Source organism: Pan troglodytes, chromosome 15 (genome assembly GCF_028858775.2).
Source record: "Pan troglodytes isolate AG18354 chromosome 15, NHGRI_mPanTro3-v2.0_pri, whole genome shotgun sequence".
NCBI lineage: Eukaryota > Metazoa > Chordata > Mammalia > Primates > Hominidae > Pan > Pan troglodytes.
Window position 1 is genome coordinate 63,121,245 of NC_072413.2, and position 25,965 is coordinate 63,147,209.

The following is a 25,965-nucleotide window of genomic DNA, read 5'->3' on the forward strand; positions in this document are numbered from 1 at the left end:
TAGAGATGGGGTTTCACCATCTTGGTCAGGCTGGTTTTGAGCTCCTGACCTCAGCTGATCCACCTGCCCCGGCCTCCCAAAGTACTGGGATTACAGGCGTGAGCCACCGCACCCACATCACTTGTACATTTTTTTTTTAAGGAATAAATTACCCCCACATCTTTATTTCCCAGCTTTGTGTTGGGCCAGTCGTTGCCTTGGGATATTCAAAGCAAAAGATACTGATTTCCTTGTTTGGGTCAAACCAGCTGATGGAACGAAACAGCAGTAAGAAGTCAATGCTAGAAGGAGATTCAGAGTTCAGTGTAAATGAGAAATTGGATGAGAGGTGGAAAATTGGATGAGAACACAATCCTAGTGGGAACATGTGGACATTTTGGGTTTCCAACCCTGCTAGTGACCCCAGCCAGCTGAAGGACGTGGAGACAGCCACGTGGCCAACGCTTGGGTTTCCTATAATATAACTTATGCTCTCTGGGGAACGCTTTACAAATATGTGAAAATCATCCGTGGATTTTGTCTGTTTTTACTGTGTACATTTCTCTGTGCCAGAAGTAAACCAAACTGTGGTCTTAACGCTCCTTAATTTGTCACTGTTAATCACTGGTGGCAAGAATCAGCAGAGAGGGATGGTAAGAGATCTTAGCTTGAGTTCAAGCTGCTACTCATGTCCCAGCTCCCATTATGATGGGGGGAGAAACTGGCCAGATACCAAGTGCACTCTCACCAAATAGAGAGGAATGTATAATGCACCTTTCACAGAAAAAATTCCAAGACAAGTGGGAGTAGAACCACTTATGCCCAACCAACCTGGCTTGGATCAGAATAGAATGATGGAGGACGTGAGGTAAGAGAGACAGAGGCCATGTTTAGTTTTCCTGCCCAGGTCGAAGACATTGAATAAATGAGGAATAAATGAGGGATATACGTCCCTGTTATTGAATGCTTTCCAAGTGCCAAGCATTCTGCCAAGTGATTCTCTTGCATTAATCTCACTTACTTGCCACATGGATCCTATGAGGTAAACTGTCACCTATTTTACGATGAGTAAACTGATGCTCAGAGATGTTACGCTTACAAAAGACTGTATAGCCAATAAGTGGCAGAGGCAGGATTCAAACCTGGGTTCATCTGATTGCAAAACCAACCGCTTCAGTCACACCTGGGTAAATGAGCTTATGCTGGCTTTTGCTGAAAGCAGAAACTCCTTACTCTCAAATATTCATATCCAGAACATCCTGAAGCTGCTTTGAAATTTTATTAATAGTAGTAACTGAGGATAAATTACTTTTCTGAACACCAGACATAAAACAGAATCAATGGAGGGGATTGGTGGCATTGGTATCTATCGGGAGAACCTGCCCCCGATAGTCACATAGGTTCTTTTCTATTTTCCCTAAGTGTCGGCCAGTCTGAGAAATAAAGGGACAGAGTACAAAAGAGAAAAATTTTAAAGCTGGGTGTCCAGGGGAGACATCACATGTTGGCAGGTTCCGTGATGCCCCACAAGCTGCAAAACCAGCAAGTTTTTATTAGTGATTTTCAAAAGGGGAGTGTACGAATAGCGTGTGGGTCACAGAGATCACATGCTTCACAAGGTGATAAGATATCACAAGGCAAATGGAGGCAGGGTGAGATCACAGGACCACAGGACCGGGGTGAAATTAAAATTGCTAATGAAGTTTTGGGCACGCATTGTCATTGATAACATCTTATCAGGAGACAGGGTTTGAGAGCAGACAACTGGTCTGACCAAAATTTATTAGGCGGGAATTTCCTCATCCTAATAAGCCTGGGAGCGCTACAGGAGACTGGGGCTTATTTCATCCCTACAGCTGTGACCGTAAAAGACAGCCGCCCCCAAAGTGACCATTTCAGAGGCCTACCCTCAGGGACGCATTCTCTTTCTCAGGGATGTTCCTTGCTGAGAAAAAGAATTCAGCGATATTTCTCCCATTTGCTTTTGAAAGAAGAGAAACGTGGCTCTGTTCCGCCCAGCTCACCGGCAGTCAGAGTTTAAGGTTATCTCTCTTGTTCCCTGAACATTGCTGTTATCCTGCTCTTTTTTCAAGGTGCCCAGATTTCATATTGTTCAAACACACCTGCTCTACAAACAATTTGTGCAGTTAACACAATCATCACAGAGTCCTGAGGTGACATACATCCTCCTCAGCTTACGAAGATGATGGGATTAAGAGATTAAAGTAAAGACAGGCATAGGAAATCACAAGGGTATTGATTCGGGAAGTGATAAGGGTCCATGAAATCTTCACAATTTATGTTCAGAGATTGCAGTAAAGACAGGCATAAGAAATTATAAAAGTATTAATTTGGGGAACTAATAAATGTCCATGAAATCTTCACAATTTATGTTCTTCTGCCATGGCTTCAGCCGGTCCCTCCATTCCAGGTTCCTGACTTCCCGCAACAGGTATCTAAGTATTATTCTTTTTAAGATAGATTAGGGGCTGGGCATGGTGGCTTATGCCTGTAATCCCAGCACTTTGGGAGGCCGAGGTGGGCAGATCACCTGAAATCAGGAGTTCGAGACCAGCCTGGCCAACATGGTGAAACCCCGTCTCCACTAAAAACACAAAAATTAACCAGGCATGGTGGCGGGTGCCTGTAATCCCAGTACTCAGAAGGCCAAGGCAGGAGGAGAATCGCTTGAACCTGGGAGGTGGAGGTTGCAGTGAGCCAAAATTGCATCACTGCACTCCAACCTGGGCGACACAGTGACACTCCGTCTCAAAAACAAAACAAAACAAAACAACAACAACAAAAAAAACCAGTAGATTAGAGACTGGAAAGGGTGAGTGGAAGAGGGAGGATGAGGAGAAGTGGGTTAATGGGTACAAACATACGGTAAGGCAGAAGGAATAAATTAAATGTTCGAAAGAGTAGAGTGATTATAATTAATAAAGATGTATTGTTCTTGGGTAATGGACACAATAAATACTCTGAATTTTTTTTTTGTCTCTGTGAAGATTCCAGAAGTACACCCTGAATATTTGATAGAGTAGGGTGAATATGCTTAACAAAATGTATTGTGCTTGAGTGATGACACCCTAAATTCCCTGACTTGATCACTACCCATTATATGCATATAACAAAATTTCTCATGTACTCCATACATTTGTACAATACAAAATTAAAAAATTAAAAATATATTATTCCTTTGATTTGAAGTCTTTTTTAAATCAAAGATTGATGGCTGAGATTGTGTCTCTCATGTCTCATTTTACTGTCAATGTCTTACAAATAGCAGTCACTCAATAAATGCTAAAGAATGTAATGCTTAGAGAACCAAAAGATTAAAGATTTTTATTCATCTTCTTGAAACTTTTGGTAGCTAACATGATAAAGAGCTGTTCTAGCCATATAATAACTGAAGAATTTTGGCTACACTTTGTTACTAGGAGTTGATGTGTGTGGCCGGGCATGGTGGCTCATGCCTCTAATCCCAACATTTTGGGAGGCCAAGACAGGAGGATCTCTCGATCAGGAGTTTGGGGCCAGCCTGGGCAACATAGTGAGACCCCATCTCTAAAAAATAAACAAATACATATATATATACATACATACATAAATAGAAAGTGATTTGAAATATTAATAGAAAAGTAAATATTTTTAAAAGGTTATTCCCTTCACTCTCTTCTCTTTGTTGTATAGCAAGGTTACAGCTCCAGAGAGGACAAATGGCCTAACCAAGTCTCCTACCCGAGTCTCAGCGGCTGACCATGCCTTCTTCTTCACTGAGAGTAGATGCCATTTCAGGGTCAGTCTAGAAACTGGGATTTGTCCTCTCTGTCAGGCTCCACACATACCTATCACTAGGTTCCATCATCTAAGTCGTTCTTGAATCTGTCCCTCTGTTCCCTTTCTCACAGACACTGCCTGTTTTTAGGGACCCCAGATTTCCCATTTGGACTATCGTAGTAGTCTCCTCGGCTCCAGTGCACCCTCCACCCTTTCATTTCATCTAAATGAAAACGTGGTACTGCCTCTCCTCTGCTGAAAGATCCTCAGAGGCTCCTCAGAGTCACAACAGTGTGCCCAATGAAACTGTGATGATGGAAATGTCCAATATGGCAGCCACTAGCCATATGGCCACTGGGCATTTGAACATGGCTACAGAAATGTGACTGTGGAACTCAGTTGTGGCTAATGGCTACTGGATTGGACGGTGCAGGTCTGGGATAGCATGCCAATTACTCAGTGTGGCCCACAAGGCCCTTCCTTGTATTGCCGTGACTTCCCTTTCTACCCTCATTTTCCACAGCTCACTCTCCACACCCTGAGTGCCTCGTGAACTTCATGCTTTTCCCTTTACACATGCAGCGTTCTTTCACACTGTTGCTCCTCCTGGAATGCCCTATCCTGCTTTACTTGCCTGACAAAGTTCCTATTCACCTTGCAAGACTCAGCTTAACTCCCTTTTCCTCTGTGAGGCCTTCCGGTCCAGCCTCAGGATGCACCCAGAGTCCTCCACTGGGCTACCACCAGGGCCACCACACAACTCCAGGGGGTACCATTTACACTGAAGTGCATGCACATGGCAACTTCTGGATTTGTGCAGTACACAGTATATGCAGCCCTCATGGTGGTCAAAGTCCAAACTTGTTTGATATAGGTAGCTGTTTTGATATAATACTTTTATTTAGTTCATTCATTCATCCATTCGTGAGGCACTGGGCTTGGCTTATATTACCATAGTCATTTATTTCTATGTCTTATTCCTAAACCCCTCTGTGGATTCCTGCATGCAAGGACCTTGTATTCCTAAAACCTGGCTTACTGCCTGGCACATAGTAGAAACTCAATAAATATCTGTCAAAGCAGGGATTGGCAAACTGTGGCCCATGGGCAAAATCCCAGCCACCACCTGCTTTGTATGATCCATGAGCTAAGAAAGGTTTTTACATTTTTAAAGGGTTAGAGAAAAATCAAAAGAATAATATATTGTGATGTAAAAATTAAGTAAAATTCAAATCTCAGTGTTCATATGCAAAGTTTCACTGGAATACAGACATATCACTCAGTTAAGTGTTGTCTGTAGCTGCTTTTGCCCTATAGCTGCAGAGTTGAGATGCTGTAACAGAGACTATGTGGCCCACATAGACAAAAATCTTTACTCTCTGGCCCTTTCAAAAAAAAGTTTGCAGACCGCTGTGTTAAAGGAAGACATAAACAGACTCCCTCCCCTCAGAACACAGCTGCTCCTCTTCCCATCTTTCCCTCCTAGCTGCCTGCTTCAGCGGAAGACTTGGCCCTGGTCCTTGCCATACCCCACATTCTAGATCCTCACTTCCTGCCTCCTCTGGTACTTTGACCCATCAATTACACTGCTGTCTCATTTACCTCAATTATTCTTGCCTTGCATTCTTTTTTTTTCTTTTTTTGAGTTGTAATCTCTTTCTGTCACCCAGGCTGGAGTGCAGTGGCGCAATCTCAGCTCACTGCAACCTTTGCCTCCAGGGTTCAAGTGATTCTCCTGCCTCAGCCTCCCAAGTAGCTGGGATTACTGGTGCGTCCCACCACGCCTGGCTAATTTTTTGTATTTTTAGTAGAGACGGGGGTTTCACCGTGCTAGCCAGGGTGGTCTCGATCTCCTGACTTCATCATCCACTTGCCTCGGCCTCCCAAACTGCTGGGATTACAGGTGTGAGCCACCGCGCCCGGCTACTTGCCTTGCATTCTATGTTCCAGAAATAACAATTGGCTTGAGATTCCCCCCAAACCATATATTTTCTGCCTATCCTTGAAAATCCCAATACAGAAGACTCCTTTTTCCTCTTCTCAGTTTGCGATGCTCCTCCTACCCCCTGGCCCTCAACATTTATACCTCTGCCTGGGATTCTTTTAGGACCCAGAGCAGATAAACCAAATCCTGGAAGTCTTTCTCAGTCTCTTCCTCTCTCAGATTTAATCATTTGCTCTTCTCTGCAAGAGAGTTCAGATTCTAGTAAATACTACATTATATCCTAGTGAATGGAGTGTGTCTAGGTCATTCCCCGCATTTCATTAATTAACTCGTGCATTTTACAAATATTTGCCGAGTGCTAATATGTGCCAGGCATCATGCTAGGTGCTGGAATGTGTTGATGACTGAGTCAGATGTGGTCCTTGCTTTGTCTAGTGGGGGAGACAGTTACTAAACATGGCAATGAATGCATCATTATAAATTGTGATAAGTGTTACGAAGAAAAGAGCAGGCTGCTACGAGAAGACTTAGCATATAAGAGACTGTCAGAACTTTTTGCTTGATTGGTGCTGAATAGAAAAAGATGCGCTTGAAGAGATGGCCTGGTCAGTTCTCTCTCCTTTCAAAAAAGAAAATGAGGCTTAGAGATCTTACATGATTCACCTAAAGTCACACAGCTTCTAGCAATCAACAGTAGCATAATTCAATTGAATTCAGTTAATGGAATTCAGTGGGGTGACTCCAAAGTCGGATTGCCCTTATGTTACAACATTCACCTTTATTTTCCAATAAATAATCTCATCAACAGTCATCAAGTGTCTGTGTGTGACAACTTTATATGCATGTTTTAATGACTCACTCACCTAAATGTGATATCCATAAATCAGGCATATTGAGTAATGAAAAGGTGGCTCAAACAACAGTGACAGAAATAATTTTCAAAGACTTCAAATTATTTACCAAGCTATTATGTATTCCTGCAGCCTTTCTTCCATCTATAGCCCCTTAGCCCTTCTGGAGGCTGATGGGCGATATGCTTTGCTATAGTCTTTTCCAGATCAGTGCTGGAGCATTTGTCCTCCTCCTGAACCCCATGTGGCCGGAAGACGCCTGTCCCTGTCAGAAGGCTCTCTGCAGGAAGGCAGAAGGCTGACTCCAGCATGTGCCAAGAGTTTAATCGGAGTTTGGCGGAAATTGGCCACTCAATATCGACAGCTGATATTGAGAAGTGGATGAATCAACACAACTGAAAGTGGTTTAGGGGCAATACCAGGTGAGCAGTCGATGGAGTTTCAGGTCACAAAGAAGCAAGGACTTGCACTGCTTTAAAATATCTCTATCACTTTTTGTTCACTTATGTTTATAGTGAGCAAGGTGGTCATAAGTTCTGGGACCTAGGATTGAATTCTGGCTCTTCCACCTCCAAGGAGGGTGACTTAGGTGAGTCACTTAGCCTCTGCGGGTCTAAGGTTCCTCAAATGCCCAGGAGGAATACTGAGGGGACCTGTCTGGGGGTGGGGGGACCTGTGGTGAAGGTTAAATGAGTTCGTTTGTGTAAATAGATTACCACCCCGCCCAGGGTGAGGGCCAATGACAAGAGCAAATCCGAATAAAGTGCTTCCTTTGCCCCGGGCTCAGCTCTAAATTCCTGTTGTAATATACTTAAGCCTCAAGGGCCGGGCGCGGTGGCTCACGCCTGTAATCCCAGCACTTTGGGAGGCCGAGGTGGGCGGATCACGAGGTCAGGAGATTGAGACCATCCTGGATAACACGGTGTAACCCCATCTCTACTAAAAATACAAAAAATTAGCTGGGCGTGGTGGCGGGCGCCTGTAGTCCCAGCTACTCGGGAGGCCGAGGCAGGAGAATGGCGTGAACCCGGGAGGCGGAGCTTGCAGTGAGCCGAGATCGTGCCACTGCACTCCAGCCTGGGCAACAGAGCGAGACTCTGTCTCAAAAAAAAAAAAAAAAAAAAAAAAAGCCTCACGAAATCCTCAGAACCCTGTACCATTCTCCACATTTTAGTGGATGAGGAAACTGAGGCACAGAGAGGTTAACTGGCTTGTCCAGGTCACACAGCTAGTAAGTATCAAAGCTGGGATATGAACCCAGAGAGACTGGCTTCAGTATCCACAACCATAAGCACGGCACTAAATCTCTCAATAAGAACGAGCTATTATTTCATTTTTATTTGTTTATAGTTTTACATTTACTGCTCTTCCCTCTAACTTTAAATTGCCTTCCTTGAAATTCCTTCTGCTCAGTGTTCTATGATGACTGTATTATCCCAGCCAAAAATCTGAGATGTGTGTTCAGAGAAAGGATTTTGTGCTGCAGAAGGTAAGAGGTTTACAGGCAATTCGGAAAATTCCATTTAGACACTACGAAGTTGGGATTTCTAAAACATTTGTGATAGCTTAAGGCGACAGGAGGATAAAATATTTGAAATCAGTATTGTCCTGGAAAAGCCCGAATAGTAGATGAAGATATTATTTTCTTTGCCCTTTAAATCCTTTTCCAAATAGACCTAGTACAAGATTGAGGGCCCTGAGAGCAGATGGCCCTCAATAAACACGAGCAACTGGCAGGCTCTGGTTAAGTCCAGGCTGCCCGCCTCTCCTCCCCACCCGGAGGCAGGGCCCTTCCTGAGCGCCTTTCGGGAAATAGCAGCGCACTCGTCCTGTCCCGCTGGGAGATCTTGACTTTTTATTGCTCTTCCCTCCACAAATTTCACAGCAAACTCTTTTTCTTCATGGTGTTTAAATCCTTCTCAAATTCCTGGAAACAAAACAAATAACCCAAAGATAACTTTTAAAAGATTTTGATTCTTCAGTAACTTTTTCTTAGTGACTTTTTCTTACATTTAAAATTGTTGGCCAGGCACAGTGGCTCAGGCCTGTAATCCCAGCACTTTGGGAGGCCAAGGCGGGCGGAGCACAAGGTCAGGAGTTTGAGACCATCCTGGCTAACACGGTGAAACCCTGTCTCTACTAAAAATACAAAAAATTAGCCGGGTGTGGTGGCGGGCACCTGTAGGTAGGGAGGCTGAGGCAGGAGAATGGCGTGAACCCGGCAGGAGGAGCTTGCAGTGAGCTGAGATGGCGCCACTGCACTCCAGCCTGGGCGACAGAGAGAGACTCCGTCTATAAATAAATAAATAAATTTGCTATAACCCAGGATTCTGGGCATAACTTTTTCTTTTTCTTTTTCTTTCTTTCTTTTTTTTTTTTTTTAAGACAGTCTCACTCTGTTGCCCAGGCTGGAGTACAGTGGCGTGATCTCAGCTCACTGCAACCTCTGCCTCTCTGGTTCAAGTGATTCTCCTGCCTCAGCCTCCTGAGTAGATGGGATTACAGGCGCCCACCACCATGCCTGGCTAATTTTTGTATTTTTAGTAGAGACCGGGTTTCTACATGTTGGCCAGGCTGGTCTCAAACTCCTGATCTCAAGTGATCCTCCCACCTTGGGCTCCCAAAGTGCTGGGATTACAGGCGTGAGCCACCGCACCCCTGATCAAACTTTTAATAGATATCTGAGAGGGGTGGGTGACATGGGGTGTTCCAGAGAGGAGGGAGAAGAAACTGGTATCATTGGGTGCCTCTGGGGAGGAAAATGAGGCTGGAAGGTGGGATATCCTGAGACAGAGATGGTGTAGTCTTTGTTCTTTTTGAATTTTGGCCCATGTATTACATATGCAAAAATGAACAGATAAAGGCCAGGCATGGTGGCTCATGCAGTGAGCTGGGTGATCCCAGAACTTTGGGAGGCTGAGGTGGGAGGATCACTTGAGCCCAGGAGTTTGAGGTCAGTCTGGGCAACATAGTGAGACTCTGCCTCTATTCTTACAAAAAAAAAAAAAAATTAAATTAATTAAATAAAATTGGGAAACATAGGTGGTGTTTGAGGCTGCATCTTTCTTTTTCTGTGAGCTGGGGAAGTGCTGAAAGCCACTTTATGTTGAAATGATGATCCTCCCAGGTAGGCTGGGGTAGAGGCAGCTGTGATAGATAGCACCCACACACTACCACTTATGAGCCACATGATCCTGATACAGCATCCTCATCTCTATAACGGAAGTATGGCATGGTAATTAAAAACACAGGCCACTTGCCAGCCACATGCCTTTGGGCATGTTATCTCTTTGTGACTAAGTCTCCTCCTCTGTAAAATGGGGATCAGTAATGCTACCTTCCTCAAAGGGTAGGAAGGATTATATGAGTAAAACACCTACAGCAAGGCCTGGCATATGGCAAGCCATCCAACACCCATCATCATTACACACAGAGCTGGCCTTATACAGTTCCAGTATGCACAAATTTTAGTTACTACGGTTTAGTTGAGAACACCAGTCCTTCAATAACATGGTACAATTACAGTTACCACAGTATATGAACTATGAGTAATTGAATAAAGTACAAACTTTGCTGCTAGCTCTTCAGTCCACAAATTACTAGGTAAATAACATGCCCACATCACAATCAGTGACCAATCATGTCACTTACTTAAAAAGTCTGTTGGTGACTGGTTATTGCACCTCTGTTGTTCAGTTCAGGCACCGACAGTAAAGTACTTGGTTGTGTTTCCTCCTTGTCCTCCAGTGATAAACTCACAAGACATTTTACAAAAATGGTACAGAGATGGTACCATTTTACAGAGATGAAAGTACAGCAGGGCCAGGCGCGGTGGCTCATGCCTGTAATCCCAGCATTTTGGGAGGCCAATGTGGGCAGATCACGAGTTCAAGAGATGGAGACCATCGTGGCCAACATGGTGAAACCCCGTCTCTACTAAAAATACAAAAAAAATTAGCTGGGCATGGTGGTGCGTGCCTGTAGTCCCAGCTACTCGGGAGGCTGAGGCAGGAGAATTTCTCGAACCCAGGAGGCGAAGGTTGCAGTGAGCCAAGATCGTGCCACTACACTCCAGCCTGGGTAATGGAGAGAGACTCCATCTCAAAAAAAAAAAAGTACAGCAAAGGAATGAAATGTGGTGACACTGGAAGTGAGATGGGAATGGGATGTGATTAGAAGATTTGAAAATGGTGACAGCAAAGCAAAGAGAGGCTGAGATCTCAAACTGCATGAAGCTACTGTATAAATCATACTGAAAAATTCTGGTGAATATAAAAACAAGCTAAAGTCACTTCAACATCTTTCCATTTGAGTTGTGCTAGGAACGGAAAGCTGCTTATAGTTGAAATGGAGCATTTACTTTTGCTTTGGATTACATGCAGTATGGCAGTAACTTTTACTTCGCTGTGCAAATAACTTTGCATGATTCAAATCTAACATAAATGGAGTTACAGAAGAAGTAGCTGACCATGGGAATGTTGACAATGCTGCCATTTGAGAGAGTACATATGCAATCAGAGGAACTTAGCATTTACTGTGTGCCAGGCACCGTGCTAAGAGCTTTAGAAACATTACCTTACTTAATCCTTACAACTACCCTAAGAGGTAGGAACTACTGTCATCTTTTTATAGATGAGGAAAGGGAGGTTTAGGGAAGTGAAGACATTTATCCAACGTGACTCCGAGGGGAAGAGGCAGAGCACAAAATTGAGTCCAGGTGTGACTAACTGTATAATAGATCCCTGACTCTTAACCACTAGGCCACTTGAAAAGAAGATTTTCTAGCTTCTCAGAGTTCAGAGTATGGTTGGTTAAAAAAGAAAAAAGAAAAAATGATTTTTTTCCCTTAAAGCATTTAATAACTCTGTTAGCATGGTGGTAACTGTCTGGTGGCCTATGCTACGCACTGCCTGTTTCCCTTTCCTTCCCTCTGCTTATCTCCTGCTTAAATCCCATTCTTCATCCCCTCTCCCCCAAACCCGTGCAGGCCCACGTGAATCGGAATCCTTGCTCTGTTCAGCTGGCTAAGGCGAGTCCCGCAAAGCGCTGGCCTCCAGGTGCTTCTGCCAGGCCTTGTGGTGCAAGGGCCCTGCCTCCTCCCACTCCAGCAGCAGCCCTGGCAATGCCCACTGCGTTTCTCAGCTCTGTTGGCAGTGGGGGCAGAAGAGGCTGCCTGAGGCCCCCTCCCAGCAAAAGAATGTGGCCAGCAAAAGCCGTGGCCACACCTGCAATGACTGGGTTGCAGCTCTGAGCTGCAAGCATTGGCTATGGCCTGGAGACCAGCCACTGTAAGTAGGCAGAACTTTTTGGCTTTAGATTCGTTTCAGTTTTGTAATCAGAAAGTTGCTTCTCTCAGTTCCGCAACTTTCCCTTTCGGCAGGCCTCTGCAGCAAGTGCCCTCTGTAACCCAGGAAGGAGACGGTTCAGGGTGGGAAACCAGTAGGGGCTGTGCCATGGCCCAAGGGGGCTCCTCACCTGACAGATCTTTGAAAAAGTGTTTTGCAATAACTGCTGTGCTGGCCCTGGAAAGACGTGAACCCGTGAGGAATGTGACGGCTGCTTCCCACAGGGGTCCTACTGACCCCAGAGGGCTCTGGCACTCCCAGGGTTTGGGAGAGGAGCTGGAAGTCTGGTGCATTAAGAGTGAGGAAGGACTCTAAAAAGCTGGCAGGGAAACATTGTCTGAGTCACATCTCAAGGGAACTTAAGAGGAGAAGCGCTTTTCTAAAACTTTTTTTTTTTTTTTTTAGCTGGAGTTTCTGGTCACCCAGGCTAGAATGCAATTGCATGATCTCAGCTAACTGCAACCTCTGGTGCCCGGGTTCAAGCAATTCTCCTGTCTCAGCCTCCCGAATAGCTGGGATTACAGAAGCCCACCACCATGCCCGGCTAATTTTTGTATTTTTAGTAGAGACGGGGTTTCACCCTGTTGGCCAGGCTGGTCTCGAACTCCTGACCTCAAGTGATCCGCCCACCTCGGCCTCCCAAAGTGCTGGGATTACAGGCGTGAGCCACCACGCCCGGCCTCTAAAACTTTTCTTCATGAAAAGTTAAGCCTCTTTCTCCCTCTCTCTGTCACACTGTGTTCCAGGGTCTGGGAACACAGCAAGGAACAAAACAAAGATGTCTGTTTTTGTGGAACTTATATTTTAGTGGGAGAGGCTGGAAAATAAGCAAAATAAATAAGAAAGCTATAAGCGAGAAACCTGCTATAGAGAAAAATAAAGCAGGGAACTGGATAGGGAATAGAGATGGGTGTGCTTTTCTGGGGATGCCTCATTAATAGGTGACATCTGAGCCTTATGGAGAATGGAACCAGTGGCGAGGGATGAGCTGGGCATCCTAGGTTTCTGTTGGTGACAGCTGAAGGACTTTTTTTTTTTTTGGACACAGGATCTCACTCTGTCACCCAGCTGGAGTGCAGTGGCATGATCTCGGCTCACTGTAACCTCTTCCTCCTGGGTTCAAGTGATTCTCGTGCCTCAGCCTCCCGAGTACGTGGGACTACAGGCGTGTACCACCACACCTGGGTAATTTTTGTATTTTTAGTAGAGACAGGGTTTCACTGTGTTGGCCAGGCTGGCCTCAAACTCCTGACCTCAGGTGACCTGCTTGCCTCAGCCTCCCAAAGTGCTGGGATTACAGGTGTGAGCCATCGTGCCCGGCTGAAGGACATAATGAAATTATCCTGATGGTCTCAGGGCTTGGAGCTCCTGCCTCTACACTGACTTCTGCCCATGGAAGGAGAGGCTGTGTGTGTGTGTGTGTGTGTGTGTGTGATGGTAGGGCTGGGAGAGTGGAAGGGGTCTTGTGTTGCTTTGAAGTAGGTTCTGGAGTCCTGGTGTCGACTCCTTGGGTGCTGGGAGGTGAGCCCACAGAGAAAGAGGCCATGCTTTCGAAAGGGGTTGAGCTGGAAATGGTCCAACACCCTTACCTGGATGGAGGGGGTAAGGCCTGATGAGGGGGTCCTGGTCAAGAGGTGGACGAAGGCCTCAGGGTCAGCTGTTCAGAAGCACGCATCAGCCTGAGAGAAAGAACACATCTGGGCTGTTAAGTGTGAAAGAACACATCTGGGCTGTGGCAAGAGTGAAAGTTAAGTGAAAAGAAGCACATGAGGCTGGGCATGGTGGCTAACACCTGTAATCCCAGTACTTTGGGAGTCTGAGGCAGGAGGACTGACTGAGCCCAGGGGGTTGAGGCCAGCCTGGGTATCAGAGCGAGACCCCATTTCTACAAAAATTTTAAAAATGAGCTAGTTATAGTGGCACATGCCTGTGATTCCAGCTACTCCAGAGGCTGCTGATGTGGGAGAATTGCTTGGACCTGGGAGGTTGAGGCTGCACTGAGCCAAGATCATGCCACTGCACTCCAGCCTGGGTGACAGAGTAAGACACTGTCAAAACAAACAAACTAGCAAACAAAAAACACAAGGGTTAATTTTATGTGTCAATTTGACTGGGCCTATAGATGCCCAGGCAGCTGGTCAAACATTCTTTCTGGGTGTGTCTGCAAGGGTGTTTCCGGAAGAGATGAGCATTAGCACCAGTAGACTGAGTAAAGATCTGCCCTCACCAATGTTCCCTGGTACCATCTAATCTGTTGAGGGGCAAAACTGAACAAAAAGGCTGAAGAAGGGCAAATACTCTCTGTCCTTGAGCTGGGACGTCCATCTTCTCCTGCCCTCAGACATCTGAGCTCCTGGTTCTCAGGCCTTTGGCCTGGGGCTGAATGATACCACCAGCTTTCCTGATTCTCCAGCTTGCAGATGGCAGATTATGGGACTTCTCTGCCTCCATAATTGAATGAGTCAATTCCCATCATAAATCTCCTCTTATATATGTCTGTATATCTTCTATTGGTGTTCTTTCTCTGGAGAGCCCTGACTGATACAAGGCAGTTGCCACAGGGATGGGAGAGCAGGTAGAACCGCCCTTGCTGAGCCTAGCTGGGCCATCCTGCCACTGCAGCTTTGCTTGAGAACTAAGTATTGAGTGCCACTCAAGTGACATCACTGTTAGGACACATTCTCCTAACAATGCACTTTAAGTCATGTGAGCATTGGGTGCCCCCTCCCAAGGGTCCAGAGCCCTGGAGTTTTACCCCTAATCTGGGTTAAACTGGGTTATTGGAGAAATCAAGGTTGAGGCAGAATCTGGCAGGAGGGGCCAGATGTTATAGAGGAGAAGAGACCCAGACAATTTCTGACAGCCAGAAAACACCTGTTTCAGGGCAGAAGCAAAGGATAACTTGGTAACATTGATGAAAAGATGACATTTTGTCAGATACTGAAAGAACCCAGAGGAACATATTTGCATTTACGTTCTACATGGGTACCTTTGGTGATTCATGGACCTGCCACAGAAAAATGTGAGGTTTTCAAAAGTATTTCCTACAGCAAATTCAGTTTCACATTTAAAAGGGCCTACAAATATGCATTTTAACAATAATGGTTGTAGCAATATATGTTTTACTAAGTGGAAATCTTCTCAATTTTAATTTTAAAAAATCATTTTACAAATTAAGATAGGTAGACAAGGTGATCCGTAAGGGGAAATTGTCTTTCCAAAATGGCTTGCAGAGCAGAAAGTTTGAAGGCCTCTATCAGGTAGAACAGGTTCTATTTCCAAGGTCTCCTTATTTGGAAACCCAGGAGGCTACTCTTAGGCTTATTTTCAACTGTTTTTGAATGTGAGACTCTCTTTCCATTGCAGGGATGAGAGAAACGCTGTAGGATCTACAGGTTGTCTGGAGGGACTCGGGGTCCCTTGGTGAAAAGAGAAACCACTGCCCTTGAGTCATAAGTATGATCATCCTTTCTTTTAACAAAGGTATGTTTATATACACAGAGAGAAAAATACCCCAGGCAAACACACCAAATGTGGATTGTTAACTCTGGGTGATGTTTATTTATTTATTTACTTAATTTTATTTTTTATTTTCATGTTTTCTTTCCAATTTTTATTTTAAGTCCAGTGGATACCTGTGCAGGTTTGTTACATGGGTAAATTGTTTGTTGTGGGGTTAGGTATACAGATTATTTTGTTACACAGGTAATAAGCATAGTACCCATTAAGTAGCTTTTGGATCCTCACCCCTTCCCTCCTTCCACCTTTAAGCAGGCTCTGGTGTCAATTGTTCCCTTCTTTGTGTCCATGTGTGCTCAGTGATTAGCTCCCACTAATAAGTGAGAACATACTATATTTGCTTTTCTGTTCCTGCATTAATTTGCTTATGATAATGGCCTCCAGTTCTATCCATGTTGCTGCAGAGGACATGATTTTTTTTTTTTTTTTTTTTTTTTTTTACTTCAGGGGTACCTGTGCAAGTTTTTTATACAGGTAAACTTGTGTTATGGGGGTTTGTTGTACAGATTATGTCATCACCCAGGTATTAAGCCTAGTACCCATTAGTTATCTTTCTTTATCCTCCTCCATTGTTGACCCTCCTCCCTCTACTCTCCAATAGGCCCCAGTGTCTGTTGTTCCCCTCTGTGTGTCCATGTGTTCTCATCATTTAGCTCCCACTTATAAGTGAGAACATGCAGCATTTGGTTTTCTGTTCCTGCGTTAGTTTTCTAAGGATAATAACTTTCAGCTCCATCCATGTCCCTGCAAAGATTATGATCTCATTCTTTTTTATGGCTGCATACTTATTTATTTATTTTTTGTAGAGACAGGGTCTTGCTGTGTTGTCCAGGCTGGTCTCAAACTCCTGGGCTAGAGATCCTCTTGCCTCAACCTCCCAAAATGCTGGAATTACAGGTGTGAGCCACTGTGCCTGGACTGATTTTAATTTTTTTTTTTTTTTTTTGAGACGGACTCTTGCTCTGTCGCCCAGGCTGGAGTGCAGTGGCACGATCTCGGCTCACTGCAAGCTCCACCTCCCAGGTTCACGCCATTCTCCTGCCTCAGCCTCCTGAGTAGCTGAGACTACAGGTGCCAGCCACCATGCCCGGCTAATTTTTTGTATTTTTAGTAGAGACAGGGTTTCACCGTGTTAGCCAGGATGGTCTCGATCTCCTGACCTTGTGATCTGCCCGCCTCAGCCTCCCAAAGTGCTGGGATTACAGGGGATTTTAATTTTTTTTTAATACTCAAATTTACTTTCCAAAATTTCTGTAAAGAACACATATTCCTTTTATAAGGAGGGGGAAACATTGTAAAGACGTCTCTTAGGTAGAAAAACAACAAACATTTATGTAACACTATGATTTATAAAGCTCTTTTCTCAGCATTCTAATTTAGTCCTCTCAACTGTGCTCTCTGATGATTATTTCCATTTAGACTTCAGAAGACAAACCCCAGAGGTTTAGAAATGTTCTCAAAGACATATAACTCCAACTAGCTGAACCAAAAGCAGAAGGAACTTAGTCTTCTTGCTATAGTTTTTTTGTTTTTGTTTGTTTGTTTGTTTTTTAGACACAGTTTCACTCTGTTGCCCAGGCTGGAGTGCAGTGGCATGAACACAGCTCCTCCCTCCTGGGCTCAGGCGATCCTCCCACCTCAGCCTCCCAAGTAGCTGGACTACAGCTGCATGCCACCATGTCCAGCTAATTAAAAAAAAAATTTTTTTTTTTTTTTGAGAGACAGGGGCTCACTATGTTGCCCAGGCTGTTCTTAAACTCCTGGGCTCAAGCAATCCACCTGCCTCAGCCTCCCAAAGTACCGGGATCACAAGGATGCACCCCCAAGCCTGCCCATCACTGTAGATTTCATCTTCTGTTAAAGTCACTGAAATCTTAGGATAAGTGGGAGCTGCAGAAGGAAGTCAGAGGTTAGTCTGTGGGAGAATAAGCAAGTGGAACTGCTGACCTCATGGGGGCAGAGGTTTGGCAGCTGCTGTTTAGATAGTGGGGTCATTGGGCCTCTAGTTTTTTTGTCTTGTTTTTTTGAGACAGAGTCTTGCTCTGTTGCCCAGGCTGAAGTGCAGTGGTGCGATCTCACTTCACTGTAACCTCTGTCTCCCAGGTTCAAGCAAATTTTGTGCCTCAGCCTCCTGAGTAGCTGGGACTACAGGCATGCGCCACCATGCCCAGCTTATTTTTGTGTTTTTAGTGGAGGTAGGGTTTCACCATGTTGGCCAGGTTGGTGTTGAACTCCTGGCCTCAAGAGATCCTCTCACCTCAGCCTCCGAAAGTGCTGGGATCGCAGGCATGAGCCACCATGCCCAGCTGTGCCTCTAGTTTTATCTGGAGGGCCTTGGAATGATTTCTGGGCTGAGTAGGAAGCACACCCTCAGGAGGTTGGACCTCTTGGGCCCCTGGCAGCTGGGTTTTGCTCAGCCTGAGTCTTGTCTCTAGTTGGAGACAATTGGGAACTGCTCCCTTAGGCCCTGCATGGCCCTACACATTCCTCCTCCTTTTCTGGGGCTAAAGCAGGGCCTTCTTCCTTGTGAGTTGCACAAAGTGAGAGACACATGGTCCAAGTTGGCCAGCGTCTTCATATCAGAAGATCTTGGAGTTCCTCCAGGAGCCCGGAGGTGTCTCCTTCTCGCATGTGAGGGGGGGCTTCTAGATGAGGCAGGCTTGTGAACCAAATCCATTAAGGAAGGGAACTGGGACATGAAGACGAGGAGGTGGTGTCAGAACGAGATTCTCTTTCAGGGATGCGTCATGATGTCCTAGACAGTCCCTCTTTCTTCAGTTGGTTCGATAGGAGAAGGACTGGAAGAAGGGAGAGAGGGGAAGGTGAAGTAGACCTTTGACCAGAGCCACCTGACGATGTGTAGGGGAAGACCCAGCCAGCATTCCCCATTTCCTGTTTGGGGTTGATCTTTCTGGGGTGAAGCTGATCTGTCCCTGCCCATAGATGTGCACCAACTTGGAGAATTCCAGAATCCAGTTGATTGGGAGGAAGATGAGAAGGTATATTTTTTCTAGAGTTAAAAGAAGTGGTGTGAGGCCGGGTGTGGTGGCTCATGCCTGTAATCCCACCACTTTGGGAGGCCAAGGCAGGTGGATCACCTGAGGTCAGGAGTTCGAGACCAGCCTGGCAACATAGTGAAACCCCATCTCTATTAAAAATACAAAAATTAGCTGGGTGTGGTGGGCACCTGTAATCTCAGCTACTTGGGAGGCTGAGGCAGGAGAATTGCTTGAACCCGGGAGGTGGAGGTTTCAGCAAGCCAAGACCGTGCCACTGCACTCCAGCCTGAGCAGCAAGAGCAAAACTCCATCTAAAAAAAAAAAAAAAAAAAAAGGAAATGGTGTGTTAGAGCCAGCTCCTACAGCTTGTGAGAGGCCGATTGTTAAATTTTCAAAAATGTTGTGAATCATTATGTTGATAGCTTGAAATTGGTCATAATGGGAGTATTTACACCATGACAATTGGGAAACACTACCAATCAGGGCTTCTCCTGGCCAGAAAGCTGGTTGCTAGTCACTTACCTGCATATGCCTGGGCAAAGAGTACCATTTACCTCACTGTTTGGGGGTTCCTTGTGGCCTTTTGAGGGGGATAATGACAACTCTGTCTGGCTTTGGCCTTCTCTCCGTGATGTCCTGATGGTAATCATCTAGGAAGTACTGAATAAATATTTTTACTTTAGAATATATTATGAGATGAAATACAGGTCACCCTTGTCTGTAGGTTTCTCTACTTTCCTTCTCCTATATCTAAATCACACAGGACAGGCTTATCTAGAATAATATCTCCTGTATACTCCATTCCTAGTCTCTCTAGACCGTATAGCAGCTAGTACAATGCCCAGGACAAAGTAGGTGCTCCAGAAATTGTTCAAGGAGGCTTAGAGAATCAGTATCACCTGTTGCAATTTTATAGTTTTCCTGACTGTTGTCAGCAGAGGGCGATACAGGACTACTGATGTGCCAGTTCCAGCTCTTTACTCTCTCTTTAAGAGAGAAAAATATGAATTAATTAAGGTGAATGAAGTAGGAAGGGGCCAAACTGAATTGATGACTTTTAGATAAAGCATTAGTTTTGAAAAAGAAAATTGCAGCATTCAAATGATAATAGTAAACATCATCCTGTAGCACTTTACATATTACAAAAAGCACTTGGCCTACACAGTCTTCTTCAGTGCCTCGGACCACCCTATGCAGGTGTAAGCATCACAGTCTTCTAGGTGCATGTGTGGGGTCTGCAGTCACAGAGGAGTCGCCACTGGACAGGACTGGTCTGGCTGTAGTACATCTGTTGTACCCAGGGACGGGGAAGCCTCAGTGTGAAGGCTGCAGGGAGCCCAAAGCGTCTGAGCTCCAACTGACTCTCTGACTTTGGACAGGTCACAAAACCTTCCTGTGCTTTAGGGATAATACTGGTACATGACCTCAGGACATGGTGTGGAATGAAAAGAGAGGATGCATACAAAACACTTAATAGACTGCTTTTCAGGTAGTAAAACACTTAGGCACTGTTAGCTCTTACAACACCAGGCACCTGACCTGAGGGTGAAGGCAATGCTCAAGGTTGTGTAACTAGTAAGGACAAAGCCAGGACAGAAGTCCCACCTCCTCCAACCCAGGGTCTCTGCCTCTGACGAGGGACACCTGTCCCCAGCTGTCAGTGCTGACAAACCTTCCAGCCGTGCTAATCATGGCTGTCATTCTTACCTAAGTGCTTGAAGACTAGTTTTTAAGAAATTCTGGCCAGGTGCGGTGGCTCATGCCTGTAATCCCAGCACTTTGGGAGGCCGAGGCGGGCGGATCACGAGGTCAGGATATCGAGACCAGCCTGGCTAACATGGTGAAACCGGGTCTCTACTAAAAATACAGAAAAATTAGCTGGGCGTGGTGGCAGATGCCTGTAGTCCCAGCTACTCGGGAGGCTGAGGCAGGAGCCTCAGGCGTGAACCCAGGAGGCAGAGCTTGCAGTGAGCTGAGATTGCACCACTGTACTCCAGCCTGGGCGACAGAGCGAGACTCTGTCTCAAAAAAAAAAAAAAAAGAAATTCCTTCTTGAAATCCTGTTTATGCTATTAATTTATTTAGTGGCCAGGTGTAGTGGCGGTGGCTCATGCCTGTAATCCCAGCACTTTGGGAGGCCAAGGTGGGTGGATCACCTGAGGTCAGGAGTTCAAGGCCAGCCTGGCCAACATGGTGAAACCCCATCTCTACAAAAATACAAAAATTAGCTGGGCATGATGGCAGGTGCCTGTAATCTCAGCTACTTGGGAGGCTGAGGCAGGAGAATCACTTGAAGCCGGGAGGTGGAGTTTGCAGTGAGCTGAGATCGTACCATTGCATTCCAGCCTAGGTGGCAGAGCAAGACTCCATCTCAAAAGAAAAAAAAAACATTGTTACTAACTCATTTTTCTTAAAGAGCTGACAGTTAACTTCAGCCAAGTGCTACCCAGGGCTCATGATCTGAATCTGAGTGCTCAAAATCAAGTAGGTTTATGGTCCTGAGCATGTTAAAGCCAGCATGTTTAATAGGAGTTTAATAGGAGAGGAGTAGTAGAGATTCTGGTTCTGTTTGAGGCAGGAAGTTCACATGTAGGGCTGATATTTTCAGATTTTCTGATTTTCCAAAAGAAGCATGAAGTCCAGATTTTTTATGTGAAATATCTCACTTGATAAATCTTAACTAATTTATATTGTGTAAAAAAGGACCACAGGGACCAGATAAAACATGTTTGTAGGACACATTGCTCTGTGGCTACTAGTTAGTAATCCCTGAAAAAGCCTTAAGGTAGGATGAGGCAGGGCAGGGCAGTGTAGTTGTGGCACATGGTTTGTGTTCCCAGGGGCAACAAGAGTAATTCCATTTCAGTTTGGAGATCCTTGTCTAAAGCCAGTACATTTTGCTCAATTGATCATTATTTTTCTTTGGCTGAGTTAAGTAGCATTCTTCGCTCTTTCGGTAAAGGATCAATTCCTTGTCTCAGGAGCATTTGAAGCTTCTGGATGAGGATTAGAATGATTGAAATGACCCTGTGGAGTGACTCCAGGCAAGTCTCAGATGCCTCTAACCCTCTCCATCCAAAATGCCCAATGCAGCTAGGTTTCTTTTAAGATCAGCAATGATTATTGTTTTTCTCTCTATGCAGAAACTTGCTTCAAGAAGGAGTCTCTACCTTTTAAGTGCCAGGCTAGGAGCCTCCTTATTGGACCACATTAGATCTTCCCTACAGCCCAATTTTGAATTATTATTTTTATTGCTTTCTTATTCTTTAACACTCAAAAATCTTTGGAAACATAAAAGCCTGTGATGTAGTTCATGTTGTGAGTTAAGGGAGGTACAAGAAGTGTGTCATTTCAGGTCCTCTGAGAAACACATGCCAAGATGGAATTAGGCAGAGCATAAATGCATGGGGGAGAATGTATGTGAAGGATATAGGGTGTGGGAGCAGGAGTGGTGAGGACAGCCCTCAGGCAACAGTGCAGGCCTGGCACTTGCTGAAGGAGAGTGGAAAGGAAAGAGAGTTGGGTAGGAAGAATCTAGACTACAGCATAGCTCCAAGAAAGCCACAGCCAGGCTTATGGGAAGCCCAAGAACAGAGGAGTTGCCACTGGACAGGACTGGCCTGACTGTAGTACATCTGTTGTGCCCAGGGAGGGGGAGGCCTCAGTGTGAAGGCTGCAGGGAGCCCAAAGGATCCATAGTGTAAGGCTGTCATCCTGCTACTCCTGGTAGCAGGTTCTCTCAAACGGAGATCAAAGTGAGGTAGGAGGTGAGACTTTACTTTGGAGGCAGGGTTCAGATACTGGACCAAATTGGGGACTAACTAAAACAAGTCCAGGGCAGAAGCACCACCCCATAAGACACGCCCATCACTGTGCCATGTCAGTTTACCATTACCATGGCAACACCCAGAAGTTCCCACCCCTTTCCGTGGCAATGACTTGACAACCTAGAAGTTACCACCTCTTTTCTAGAAATTTCTGCAAAAACCACCCCTTAATTTGCATACAATTCAGAGCAGGCATAAAAATGAGTGCAGAACTTCCTCTGAGCTGTTACTCTGGGCCCACTGCCTATAGGGTAGCCCTGTTCTGCAAGGAGCAGTACCTCTGCTGCTCCTGTGCACTGGGCGCTTTCATCAAAGGCTGTTCAACACCATTGGCTTGCCCTTGAATTCTCTCCTGGGCAAAGCCAAGAACCTTCCTGGGCTAAGCCCCAATTTGGAGATTCGTCTGTCCTGCATCAAAAGGTGCTTTCTTGTGACCACCACAATCAGCAGGAAGGTTTTCGTGATTTCATAAATATGTGGTTATTTTTACTTATTTTTATACAATAAGAGGGAGGAGATTGTGGGGGTTCAAAGTTAGTCCTGGCTTTGTGGCTCCATCACTGTGCTGGCTGTGACCTTAGGCAAGGAGCTAAATTTCCTTATCCGTTTTGTTTATTTATTCGTTTATTTTTGTTTGTTTATTCGTTTGTTTTTTTAAGAGTCTTGCTTTGTCACCCAGGCTGGAGTGCGGTAGTGTGATCTCGACTCACTGGAACCTCTGCCTCCCAGGTTCAAGTGATTCTTGTGCCTCAGCCTCCCGAGTAGCTGGGATTACAGGCACCCATCACCACTCTTATCTGTTAATTGAAAACAGTGAAAGTATCTCTCCCATGGAATTACTTTGAGAGTTTTGATAGAAGGTATGCAAAGTGCTTAGCACAGTGCCAGGTACCTAGCAAGTATTTTTACTTTGGAATATATTATAAGATGAGATCTAGGCTAACTATCCAATGATGATTACTTTGATTTTAGAGGGTCTTGTTTTTTGAAATGATATTGTTAAGGTGAGTCTGGTCAGTAGGCAAACTGAAATGCATGTATGGACAATGACCCCCAGCTCAGCCTGAGTCCCCCAGCAGCACTCTCCCACCAACCCTGTGAGGTAGGTTTTATTATGTTTAGTTTACAGATGAGCAAACTGAGGCCCAGAAAGATCTTGGTGATTTGGTGGAGCAAGTGATTCAGGAATGACCAGAGTATTGCATTGCATCCCCTTAGTTAATGATGGGCAGGTGACCCAGTAAGAACCAAGGAGATGTGGTGAGACTGCCCAGGGTAGCTGCGAAGATGTTGGGCTCTTTTACTAATGGTCTTGGACCAGGGAGAATGTGAGGCTGGTGATGCTGAAGCTGTCTTACCTGCACAAAGGTAAGCCTCTCTGAGAATGTGGCAGAGGCAGAAATATTTGGCCTTGAATGAGTGAATCTAATAGCCATCCAAACCCTTTCTCCTATAACTGCTCTTTTTTATTTTTTAATTTATTTTTGTTTTATTTTATTTTTAAAAAATGTTTGTGGGTATATAGTAGGTGTATATATTTATGGGGTAGATAAGATGTTTTGATACAGGCATGCAATGTGAAGTGAGCACATCATGGAGCTCTAACTACACCTGAGGAGATTGCTAGTTGTTTCAAAATACCCCTCCTCTTCATCATGTGACTAACAGAACTCCTCAAGTTTTAGCTGGGCACATGGCTACCCAAGTACTACATTTCCCAGCCACCCTTACAGCTGGTTGTGATCATGTGGTTATGTTCTGACCAATAGCATATGGGCAGAAGAGAAGTGATGAATGCAACTTATGCATTGCATCCTTAAAAGAAAGCTTCTTGCCCTTCTCTTATACCTTCTCCCTTCTTGGCTAGGATATGACAACGGAGTGACTGGTCAGACTGCAAGGAAGAGGCAGAACCCTTTCACAATCTTGGGTATGGTTTGTTCTTTGACTGTTATATGAGGCAAAACCAAACCAAACAAAAAACACTGCTTCTACTGCAGGGACCAAAAAAAGCTTAAAAATGTACTTTCCCAGCCTCCTCTGTGGCTAAAGTGGCCTCATGGCATTGATGTATTCAATCAACTGGAAGCAGAGGTCAGCTGGGAACTTTGGGGATTGATTTACTTTTCTGGATTAAAAAAAAAAAAAATCGGAAGTTAGCTAGCCTCTTCTTTCTGCCTTGAATGTCTAGAGCTGGACCTGTCCTCCTGTGACCCTGAAGACAGTAGAGCTGAAATGAAGAAAGAGGCTGGGTTCTTGATGACATTACTGAGCTGCTGCATAGTAACGTCATCTATGCCTATTCTGGGCTGCTTGTTGTATGAGAAAAATAAACCTCTCTCTGGACTTCTTATGTGAGAAAAACAAACCACACTTTGTTGAAGCCTCTGTTAGCTGAGTTTCATGTTATTGCAGCCCAAATGCCCAAATATCAGTGAAACTTAGTGGTGTGTCAGACAGCCCAGATGTTGATGATGTCATCTGGCCTTCTGAATACAACTGTGCCTGAGACTAAACCCAAGCCCCTGGACTTTTCAGCTATTAGAGAAAGAGTAAGTTCTCTTTCTGCTTAAGCAGTTTCGGCTGGATTTTCTGTGGCCTGGATGGAAAGACCCCTGATACAACTATGAACCAATAGCAACTAGATACATTCTATTTTCACATCCTCTTAGTCTCTCCCCTGATTTTACGGTTAAAAAAAAAAAAAAGTAAAATTAGAGCAAGGAAAGAAAGAAGAAAGGAATAAAGAAGGAAGGATAAGATAAGAAACAATAGAAGACTTGAACTAAATTAAAAGAGGTTAGAGGCCAGGCACGGTGGCTCATGCCTGTAATCCCAGCACTTTGGGAGGTCGAGGCAGGTGAATCACGAGGTCAGGAGATCGAGACCATCCTGGCTAACACGGTGAAACCCCGTCTCTACTAAAAAAAAAACACACACACAAAGAAATTAGCCAGGCATGGTGGTGGGCGCCTGTAGTCCCAGCTGCTCAGGAGGCTGAGGCAGGAGAATGGCATGAACCTGGGAGGTGGAGCTTGCAATGGGCCGAGATCGCACCACTGCCCTCCAGCCTGGGCAACAGAGCGAGACTCCGTCTCAAAAAAAAAAAAAAAAAGGTTAGAAGCTTTTACAGTTCCTTGTTTGGAAACCTGGGTCCTAGTGTCCCTTGCGCAGGATGCTTGTTTCTGACTTTCGTGGCCTGCCCTTGACACCATTCGAGCATATGGATTTCAGTGGGTAGTGTGACTCAGCTTCCCATTCCCAAAACTCCAGAGCCACATTGCTGGGTCCCTTCACACTGCTTTACTCTCCTCCCAAGACAGACGTAGCATGGGCCACGTGAATTCATCCATGTCCTGAACTAATCTGGTTGTTCTACCAGGTTACTCTTAAGTTCATGGGTCATCACCCCCTTGTACTTACTGAGCTCCAGGGTTTTCATCTCTTCTGAGAATCGACCGTTTAGTCCAATCTTAGTACAGACCAGCATTAATAGGCAATTACCACAGGGAGATAATACAGAGGGAAAAATGGCTAAAAATATACAGTGAATCACAGAAAATTACATCTCTTAAAACCTACAGTGTATTCCTATTGCCATAGCAACCCTTGGCTAGTAAAGACAGAGATGATTTATCACAGGCTTTCCCCGGCGCTCGGTTCTGCCGGAAGCACCTCCAGCCTGCGGTGAGTTCCAGCGAGGAGGGCAATGCAGACATC

The 25,965-nt window shown here is 45.1% G+C and overlaps 1 long non-coding RNA gene across 1 annotated transcript; it reads right to left on the reverse strand.

The window, feature by feature from the left end:
• Window positions 1-8,178: 8,178 nt before the first annotated feature.
• On the reverse strand, window positions 8,179-25,743 carry LOC134808367 (uncharacterized). The gene is made up of 3 exons (XR_010151159.1): window positions 25,669-25,743; window positions 13,490-13,579; window positions 8,179-8,482 (listed from the first exon to the last, which is right to left on the reverse strand). It is a non-coding gene; the product is annotated as an uncharacterized LOC134808367 (long non-coding RNA).
• Between the last annotated feature and the right edge of the window lie 222 nt (window positions 25,744-25,965).